Raw genomic sequence first — 11,156 nt, 5'->3', positions numbered from 1 at the left:
ACACACACACACACAATGTAATAAAACATGGATACCAGATAAACACACACCACAAAATAAAAGAGGAAAATAGGAAATTAAAGCAGATGATGTTTCAGTCAGATGTAGCAGGAGGAAGAGGAGGAGGTGCGTTTGTTTTGTGTTTCCAGGCAGCGCTGGAGGATCAAGACCCCGACTTGGCATCTTGAACCCTGGCACGTCTGCACCGCCGGGTCCGCGAGCCAAACAAACACACACACACTCAGAGAACATGACACACTTCTTTCTGCCCCTGATGCACCTCGCCAAAATAAAAGCCAAGTTTTCTCCTGTGTCGAATTACAACAGATACAGACGCACAAAATCGTTTTTCTTTGCGTTAAAATGATTATTTGAATTCTTTTCGAGTGACTCGACACCCCCGGCCTCCATTTTGACGCCGCCCACCAGCCGCCATTTTGTGGAAGCCCCTTAATATTCGTCGCACGACCCAACACACACCTCAAACCCAAAAAAACAAACAAAAAACACACAAACGGCGTCCAGGACAGATCGAACACCCAAACGCTCGATGTGTGTGTGTGTTTTATTTTTGTTCCATTAATTATAAAATAAAAGTGCTCAAACAGACGAGGCAGACGAGGCTTTGTGTTGGCGAGACGCCGCTGCCAACACGCTGCCATTTTAAAAAACACGGCCAATCTCTCTCTCTTTCTCTCTGTTTGTAGGTTATGTCTCTCTCCCCTCCGACTGTGTTCAAAAAAGACAGAAAGAAAGAAAAGAAAGAGAGAGAGAGAGAGAGAGAGAGAGAGAGAGAGACTGTAAAGTTCTGGTAACACACTGCTGGCGTTGCATGAATAGGGACCGCAGAGCTCTTACAGTAGCTTGAAGCTGTTACAGGGACACACACACACACACACACCCAAATGTATATATACATAGACATGCCAGAGGTGTATTAGTTTTTTCTGATTTACATACCATTTCTGACCTTTGTTGGTGAAATGACGTGAACAGAGCTCTGCTGCACTCAAAAATCAGCTACCAAATTTCTGCACACAAGCACAATACTGCGGCTTATTAGAACAACTGATTCAAGAGAGCTGCTATAAAGCCTGTACAATATATTCGACTTTCACTTTGACTCTAAGTAGATATTTGGGAAGGCCTTGCTGGAATCCACAGCAGGAACATACTGTACTTACTTTCAGTCTCTTCTGTCTCTATCTGTCCGTCTCCAGTATACATACATGCACGCAGACGTTCAGAAACTGTATGCTGCATATGCACAGACACACATACATACACACAGTAACATCTACAAAAGACCCAGACACAGTGACACTGAGAAAATATTGCAGCTTACAGGGATAGTGCATCATTTTCCTTCACTTAAACTTCCATATTTTATAAGGATATGGGTTGATGGCATAGCTGTGAAGGTGGTACATGAAGTTCTCCTCATCTTCGTCAGTTCACATAACTCTTGTTTATGTCCTTAAACTATACGCCCCTGCTGGTCCATCTAGGCTGACAGCTCATCCTTCCTGCAATCTGAATGGGTGTCTATGTCTCTTTCATCTGGGAGGCTTCATAAATAATAAACACAGCAGCATTGCAGAACTATATGCCAACACAGGGTGGCTGCTTTGATGGATGAGGCAAAGTTTGACCCTTGTTGCCTGTGAAGAAGTCTAACACTGAGAGAAGACCTTGACCGAGGATCACTCAACATACTGAAAAAAATAAATAAACAGTCCAGGCTTCTGCTCCAGTGATATTTTGTGTTCATGTAACCCAAATACTGCTTATGTTTTGCCCCTGTTAGACACTGCTCTGCAAGGCTTTGGGCTCAACACAATTTTTATGTTTTCTTTCCCCATTCCTGCATGTTTATCCTACAAACACAGCCATATTTAGATGATAAAATAAAGCTTGCTTCTCACACTGGCATCCAAAACATCTCCAACTATAGACATGATGTAGGCCAGTACTGAAGCAGTTGACACACCACGCAATACAAAATCAACAGTGTTTATCTTGTCTTTAATATCCAAACAGCTATTCAACAGTGACGAAGGCAAGGAGCTAAACTGATAAATACGAGTTAACTGGCTGGGAGATGGAAAAATTTGTAGTAATAAAATCTGTATAGAAAGAATCCATAAAAGGAGGAGCTAGAAACTGTTTGTCTGTAGGTGTTGACCAATGTGTGTACACAGGATGGAAGCTTACAGTGTACAGTACAGGCAACTTTGTCGGACTGACAAGAAAGATGCAAGATGTTGCAAGAAACATGTAGCAAAATAAAGTTTAGATTATAGTTAAATTATATTAACGCCACTCCATAGTTCCCTTTTGCATGTGCATCCTAGCAAACACAATCAGCTGCAGTTACAAGTCCCATGTAACAATGAACTGGCTCCCTACCTTTCCTTCGCCCCTATTCACTCATAATTGGCACACAGACATAATTTATCATTTGAATTATGCACTACTTCTCCTCTTTCCTTCCCTCCTTCTATCTTTCTCCCCTTCCTCACCACCAAACCCGGGGCGACGGCGGCTCTTTTGTTCTCATACATGTTGCCGAGTGGAATAAATTCATCTTTAATCACAGAGATTATGGTGGCTCCCCGCTCTCCATTTCCATTACCATGCTCAGATGCTCCCCAGCAATCACTCTTCCGCAGGGCGGAGACCGAGAGCAGTCTTATTAGCTATCATAATGCTATCTTGACAGAATCAGAATATAGTGCAGGAGTAGAGATGACCAAATCAGCGCCATATCGTTGACGGCTGAATCTACCTTGAAATGAGCGGGAGGACTTGCACAAGATATTCTTTACTTACATATGCTGCTCTGCATAAACCTTGAGGTGTTGTATGTGTATATTTGTGTCACATGTTGTCATTATAACTTCATACTAATATGGAACTCTGAGAAGCCACAGCTTCTATTATCAACAGAAAAAGTGATCTGAAACTAAATCAAGTGGGCCTGACAAAGGGTGGTTTGAATCATATATTAGTTGTATTGGGACAATGAGTTCAGGTGTTTGCTTCATTCCAAACCACAGCAGAAAAGTTTGTACACAAGTGTAGATGCTTTTCACAAAATATTATTATGGGGTCTCTTCCTGTATAAGGTTGAGATGTATCAAAACATTAATAGACTGTGCTGCTTTTGCTTAGCTCCACTGTTATGCTTCTCAGTATGGCATTTTCTGTGTACACCTTCAAATCCCAACTAACCAACCCCAACTTTTGATTACCTCCTTGGACCCCTTGATCCGAACATGTAATGCTCACCTGCTTCCTTGCTGTTGTTAGAGGGCTAACAGTGGAGTAGGAATGCCCTCAGCAGAGTGAGCTTGCAGCTAGGATTTGTTGAAAACAGACTAAAAGCTCAGCACATTTCCCCGGAGTGAGAATAAAGCTTTCTTCACTACAGCCACTTCAGTTCATATTACTAGCCTTGTCATTTACATGTACCCTGATTTTACTGTACAGAAAATATAACTGTGATATCTGAGTCTGAACGGCTAAAATGTAGGAATGGTCTCCAAGCTGTTATCCTTCTTTTGATAAGCAACACAAAGCACCAAATTTTTAAAGGTAGTCTTCAGAGATATCTTTCAGTTTAGGGATGCCTACAGTTGATGATCAATCCTAAAAGCTCATTACACAGGAAGAGTAACACTGAAAGGACAGGTGCCCATTCACAGATGGGACAGATAGTTAAAGTATGCTCAGAAAGAACTCATTCTTATGATATGCAGTCCAACCGTGTCAGAAAGCAAAAGTGTTTGTAGCTGTTCTGTAGAAAGGGGGTAGACGCATTCATTATTTATATAAGAGGATAACAGCACACACTTTCAGACTCTATACTGGAAGGAATTCACAGTGTTGCTTTAGGTTGTATTGTACACGCAAAGTGACAGAAATAGTGGTGTAAAAAATGGAAATGAGAGCTTGAGAGAGTCTATACTGGCACTGATGAGCATGCTGAATTGTCGGTTTTACAAAGTTACAGAAATTGTCTGACTTAGCTCTCAATCCCAATGTTAGAATGGTGTGGGGGGAGGGGGTTCCAGGCACTGACAAGCATTTCTGCCGTACTAAAGCCATAAGTCAAGTCATTTTTTAAATGTGCTTGCAAGTAAGAATACACATTATGCAGGGTTCTTTCTTGCTTCCCAAAACAAAATTCAACACCAACCGCATGTTAAAGTGCTACTCAATATTCCTAACTCATCTTCAACTGTTCCCGCTGCTCTGGCATCAGGGTGTACGTTACATTTGGTAAATTGGCCTGCCCTCAAGAAAAAAACTCATGCTTGGCATAACCAACACCAGCCCTGTGTGTTCTGCCAAAGGCCAGGGATGGGACATTACAGTCTGCATAAAGAAGCAAATCTCTCCCCGTCTCTGTCTTTGTGTCTCTCTGGCATTCATCAGCAGGCAGTTGTTACTACTGCGCTACCGTTCCCCTCCACAATGGACCAGGCCGCCATATTTAATTAGCTCTGGGGGTTGATTTACACAAACACAATGGACACATCAGTTACTGCCTTGCTGGCTTGTCAATTGCCCCCCTGGGTGGAGGCTGAGAGGGGCATCATGACAAATGATGTGTGAATACTGCTGCAATGACAGCCATCAGACAGGTGTATGCATGTGTGTTTGTGTGTGTGGACATGCTACAGTGGGGAAGGAAGTGTGTATGTGTGTATGCCAGTGGTGGAAGCTGTGTGTCATCGCTGTATGTTTGTGTGTTTTATGGTGATACAGTACTCATGTCAAGGGACAAAATGACAGGTGTGTGTATGTTTGGTTGGACAGGTGCGCCAGCACCTGCTCCACACACGTCATGCTGCATGAACCTCGCCATGTTGGTATCATCACTGAAACCATTGGAACAGCAGTGTTTTAATGAAATGCAAACACATGTTCCTCATAATATACTGCACAATAAAACCTTAATGGGCTGACCTGGCCTGTGCACTATCAATGGTAACATGAATAATTATTACTATTGTTTTTTACTGATCACATGTGCTCTAATGGTACACAAACTTTCCAAAGAGCTGTAAACTGAAGTAAAGAGCTCTATTGATTTTGATGTTTACATTTGATTTAAATGTGGCTCTCTGAAATGAAATCCACCATGCTCCTGCCTCCAGAACAGCCAGTACACTCACTAATTATTGCGGTGATTGGATTTCCAAACAAATGTCTTGGAAGGACTTTGTGAGGTTAAACCTTTTGGAGGGAGGACTCCCCAGCCTAATTGACTGTGTAAAAGAAAATGACTTCAACTAGAATTTATTTCAGAGTGTCTGCAGAGTTTTATGGCACAATTTTCTTTATGGTGTCAGAAGGCGCAACTGGTATCGATTAAATGGGAATCTTGTCCTCAAATAACTTCGGACCTCCTTAAATTGGATTTCATCAATGGTAGAAAAAGGCCTGAGGATAGACATGCAGTAGATGGATTGTTTTGGATGGTTTTCTTTATTAGCTTTTATATATCAGTGTCAGACATTAGTGAAGTCGGTTGTGACAGAGGCCCATGTGTTCAGCTTCAAAGATGCTACAAACAGTAGCAGCGAGAAGTGTTGGTGATCAGAGAGTGGAAGATCCCTAAAACCACCTCTCCCAGTCTATTAAGTCCTGAGCAAGACCATGAACCCTTACTGTCCCATTCCTCTGGGCACGGCTGTGTCACGTTCCGGCTGTGACTGATCACTGCTATTCTCGACAATGCTTGTGATTCCACCTGAAGCACCAGACTCTGCAATGCGGCGAATACATGCCTAGTTTATTTTTTAAACTATTAAAAAACTGAACTCTGAGCACGTTAACAAAATTAGGGGGGCAAAACACTCTAAAACGCTCCCAGTTGGGTATGAAGCCTTGCGGAGGACAGAACACAACCAGTGTAATAGAGGTGTGCCCTGTAGAATCAAGGAATTCCTCCAGGCTTCCCTTAACCGCTGTCCTTTCTGTTGAAATGTGTACACTGGTGGGATAATGTCTAAGATTACCTTCACACAGCTGGTTTTGCATGGACAGAAGTTCAAACGCAGAGAAAAAGATTTCTTCGATCTAGCTGGTTCAAGTGGTTTAGTATGTATGTGGTCTAAATATACTGCTTCTAGAGGAAAAAATTCCAAAGAAGTAAACACGGTGGGCAGTTAGCCCAAACCGAGGTTGTCCAAAGTATGAAAGGAAATTCTAATTACATTGTGTTTAACAGGCCAACATAGTACTGTCAATTCTCACAAAATAGAAAATAAGATAACATCCATTTCATCAGAATGATGTACCTCATATATCCAGTTCAGTGAGTAGAAGGAATGGGTAATAGATAAAAAATCTGTCTGACACAGGTGACTTACAGTGGCAAAAGACAAAAAAATAAGCAGACAATTGTGACTGCTTCATACAAGATGGTTTAAGGGAGCGCGATATTGTTTCCAACTGGGGACCAAACCACACACACACACACACACACACACACACACCAGCCATCCATCGTGGCAGGTGAGAGAAAACGGAACAGCGCTCATTTCCTTACACCTCCCTCTCTCGATGATCGGCGATAACAAATGACACCATTACTTCTCCTCTCCAAGGCTCGTGTCGGTGTCCCACTTAATGTTTGAGTACTGCTGAGGTAGGAAGCGTTGCCACCTGCCCCTCGCCTCCCCCATCACCTCCTCAACCCTCAGCAGGGGGTGTGGGCCATATCTCTAGGTAGGAGGCAAGTTCATGCATTTTCCAAGGTATCCCGTGAATGTGACGTCCCCAGTTCCTGCCTCCAGTATGCATGTATGAGTAACGTTGTGTGTGTGAGTGCATATGTACATGTATGCTTGCGTGTGTGTGATCATGTGTGCAACGATGTGTCTACAGAGGCTCCCGACTGTGAGCCAGGTGCTCCTAATGCTCAATGTGACGTACAACATTGTGACATCAGTGCTATATATGGCCAAGTTGCATGTCCTTGTATGGATGTGTGTATGTGTGTGTGTGTCCTGTTGTTTGTATGTGTGTTGTGTGTACTTGGGCAAGTTCAGCTCTTTCGCTCTTTTTCAAAAACACCTTGCTTTACACTTGTAGGTATACTCAGTAGTTGGCCACTATGGAGCAAGAGTAGGTGCCTTTCCTAAAGCTTGTTTTCCTGTGTGTGTGTGTGCTGGTGTGTGTGTGGTGTGTGTGTGTGTGCGTGTGTGTGTGCGTGACTGATGACACAGTGCTGTCAGCACCACACTGAGTGGGGAACACATCGAGTCATTCTTGGATGACACAGCTGAGTTAGATGAGCAGCATGAGGGTACATATGTGTGCATGAGTGTGTGGGGGTATGTGTTCAGCAGATGTACGACAACACAGTGGGCAAAGTGGATGCAGAGGTGACATAGACGAGGTTGGCACTTGTAGCACTACCATGGATCAGTCCAGTGGCGGCACACTGAAAGCGACGACCCGATACAAGCTGACCCCTCGGCACACACTTCCTTTTTTCACTGACTCAACTTTGTATTCCGGCGTTCGTCCGGTGTTTGCTCAGCCTTGGGTAACGTCCAATGGACCTAAATTGTCCCCTATCACTCAATGGCTTTATTGCCGCAACAAAGATAAGTAAATAAATCAATAGATAAATAAAGCTTCATTGCCTTTGATGGTGCGTATAAGTTGTCAGGCCTCAACAGATGGGAGGGGAATACATATGCACATACACGCATTTGTGACGTACAAGCAATCCAAGGACAGTTAAAGGACAACCCGAACAGTCCCTCCACCCTCATTCATGATGTCCGTGGTGAAAGGGGGGAGATGCAGGACAAAAAAGGGGGGGAGTGATGAGGAACGGATTCCAGAGTGAAGAATATCTGTTATCTCTGGGGACAAGGGGGAGAGACGGAGGGATTGGGAAGGACAAGGAAGAGGAGGATGGAGCGGGTGAAGGAGAAAGCTCCAGGAAGACAGGGGAAGGGGAGGTAGAGGTCAGGGGGTTGGCTGAAGCCGACTGGCAGGGCACGTGTAATGCAGGAGGGTGATGCACGTGGAAAACGCCTGGGGCAGGATGGCACAGCCTAAAAAAGAGGCTGGGGAGACGTGAGCAAGGAACTGAGTAAAGCTCTCCCCTCTATTAGTAATGCCGAGGTGCCCTTGTGCAAAGCTCCAGGGAAATGAGTCCAGTGGCTTACAAAATTTGTAAAAAGTGTTTGAGACTGTATAAAATGTGTTTTTAGCAAACCTTTCCTGCATAAAAAATAAGGTAAGGAAACTTACACAACACCACAATGAGACAGTAAGAGAGATCTGCTGACAGAAAAAAAACAAGAAGCTGATCTACTATCCCACAAACCGAAGAGGAGCATTAAAACTGAATGGATCAAATAAATCTTTTTTTGTTTTATTGAAATAAGCCAAAGATGATGACATCAAGAAGGCATCAGAGCATCAGATAAGATAAGTGAGCCAAAGAAAATGGAGAAAAAAAACAAATAAAGGCGTGAATCTCAACTAAACTGGAGGTGATGAAAGGATTTTTTGAGATCCTGTTAAACTCTATGAGCATGCTCTCCCAAACTCACAATGCTATGTGACACTTTATGAAAATCTAATAAGTAGTTAAGTAGTAGCTAATAAAGTAGCAGGACAATGAAAATAACCACCTTTAATCTAGAAATTGAAGGCGTAGAAGGCAAATGCTGGGAAACAGAGGTACATTGTTTTAAGGGGAGGAGAAATGCTTGGGGCTTGGAAGACACACACACACACACACGCACACACACACTCACACAGATGGCTTAGATCTTTTAATTAATGAGCATCTCAGCAGTGCGACAGGACATTATGAGGGACAGGGGACCATGTATTGGAGCCACAATCCGAGGACAATGAATGATATATAACTTTGAAATAAAGTGGGGGTCAGACAAAGTCCACTGTTATTAGGAATAGTACACTTGTAAGTTCATAGACTTACAACATATAGCTAATTAAGATATGCTATAATGATTTTGCGGTAAATGGCTAAAAAAAAAAGGAATGCTTGAGGTTAGAAACTGAATGATTTGAATGTATAAGAAATCAGTTTTCATAATTAGGATTTCTTTATCTGTTTTACACTTGCAATTCTTGTTTTCACTGCCGTTTACACAATGCCTTTTAGAGGTTTGATGGGATGAAGCCCTGTCATATTTAACATCTTGAAGGTTGTGAGAGAAGGTAAAATGGACCCTGTATTGAACAGGACAGACAAATGAGTGATGGATATAGACAGGCTAGGAGAGGTTGAAGGCCAGGCTAACACTGTGGGGAGTCATGGAATCAAGGACTGGTGGGTGGGTGTAGCCTATCATCAGGATGCTAAAATAGGCATGAGGTGCAAAGGACCAAGGACTGAAAGTACACATTATGCAGTTGTATGACTTCTCCTGAGAGCTGGGTATGTTTAGGAGTTAGTTATGTAGAGGAGTTAGGCCCGGCCACCTGTCCATGAGAGTAGGTTGATTTAGCTGGAAGCAGCTTGGCTAAGGGACAGCAATACCTACAGTGATAGATCTTCAACAGCCAGGTTCCTGGGCTCATTTTGCTTTACACAGATGCCACTATCAGATAATCAAAAATTGAATCACACTTTTAGAATTCAAAATACTATCATTAAAAAAAAACAGAATAGTACTTTATGTGCCATTTTACAGCCCTTAGTAAAAAGATTAATAAGAACACACTAAAGACACAAAAACAGAGCCCATGTCTCTATGTCACAACTGTCCCAAACTCCAGTTTCAGAAACCTATTTGACAGACAGAAGCCGGGTGTAGAAAATGACGCTTCTGTTATTTTAGGGAAAAGTCTACTGGCACTTGCTCACATGGAAAAATCTCACTTATTTGTTGTAAAAAATGTCAAAAAATGACATTACCTATCAGATAAGGTGCTGCATAAAATATACTTTTGTGTTAGTGATACCCATGTCACACGTTAATTTATCTATCAAACTAAAAAGTGTCCTGTGAGCATATAACCACTTCTACTGAATTGTACTCATACCACTCCCTCGCTCATACACTCTCTGAACATGAGTCCTCTGCTCTTTTTTGTCCGTTCCATCTGACTTACTTAATTATTAACATCAGCCTGTGCAGTTGTGGACAGATTTCCACTAACCTTTTGTCCACACCTTGGTCTGTCTTTAGCTTAGCATCATCAATATTATTGGTTTACTTCTTAAATCCTGTTACCTTTGAGGAAAATCGAGAGAGCAGTTGACAGACTGTGTAGAACCGGCCATTCTAAAGGGTAAACAAAGTGAGCAAAACATTTACTTTATATTTAAATATAAAACATCATACGCTGTGGGTTGATGTGGTTTCTCATGAGTATAAGGGAATATCTCAAAATCTAACACCTTTTATGAATAAAAAAATAAGACATTTAAAGACATTTTAAGGATCAGCTAATAGCCTGATACAAGGAGGGAGAGTGTTGAAGACTGGAGCAAAGCGACATGCGTTATGCATCTGTTGCCCAGCATATAAAGGTCAGGGCTGATTGTGTGTCAGAGGCTAAACAGCACAAGACCCTTCGTAATAAATGTCACCACAGATGATATTTAGAAACAGCGTAGTGATCGGAGCAGCGATCTGCCATCCGTCAGTGAGGGATTGTGTGTGTTTGTGTGTGGAAGAGCACTTGTCACCAAGATAGGGGGATTACACAAACACACAGGTACAAACATTCCAGCCAACAGCTCTGTTCATGTAGTCCAGCTGTATAACCTTAACCCCGCCTCTCAGGTTCATCCGGCTCATTATTTTACCGTCAACCTCTACAAATTATTGCTACTGGCTAATTCACTACCAACTATTTACGTCCCCTGACCTCCATGTTTCATTGCAGCGGCTGTGACAACACAATGACTCAACTTGCTCATTAGTACAATGAGTCTGTGCGGGTAAGGGTGTATATGTAGGTATGCAGGTAAGCTGGTTGCAGGGCTATGAGAATTAATGATATACACAAGCATGCACACAGATGCATTCAGGAACCTTATTTAATGCCTACTTTACTATTCATCAAAGTATCCCAGTTGGTTGCTGTAGTTGGATTTGTAAAAAATAAAACTGTAATAGAAGTGTGTGAGTGTGTGTGTG

At 42.5% G+C, this 11,156-nt stretch overlaps 1 protein-coding gene across 1 annotated transcript in view; it reads right to left on the bottom strand.

Moving 5' to 3' along the window:
• kcnh2b (potassium voltage-gated channel, subfamily H (eag-related), member 2b) overlaps positions 1–11,156 on the bottom strand; it is a 212,340-nt gene that overhangs the window by 67,446 nt on the left and 133,738 nt on the right. The window lies entirely within an intron of this gene.

Source organism: Morone saxatilis, unplaced genomic scaffold, assembly GCF_004916995.1.
Source record: "Morone saxatilis isolate NCDOM2014 unplaced genomic scaffold, NCSU_SB_2.0 Contig0, whole genome shotgun sequence".
In the NCBI taxonomy this organism is placed as follows: domain Eukaryota; kingdom Metazoa; phylum Chordata; class Actinopteri; family Moronidae; genus Morone; species Morone saxatilis.
Note: the sequence above shows the minus strand (reverse complement) of the source record. Positions and strands in the feature narration are given on the sequence as shown.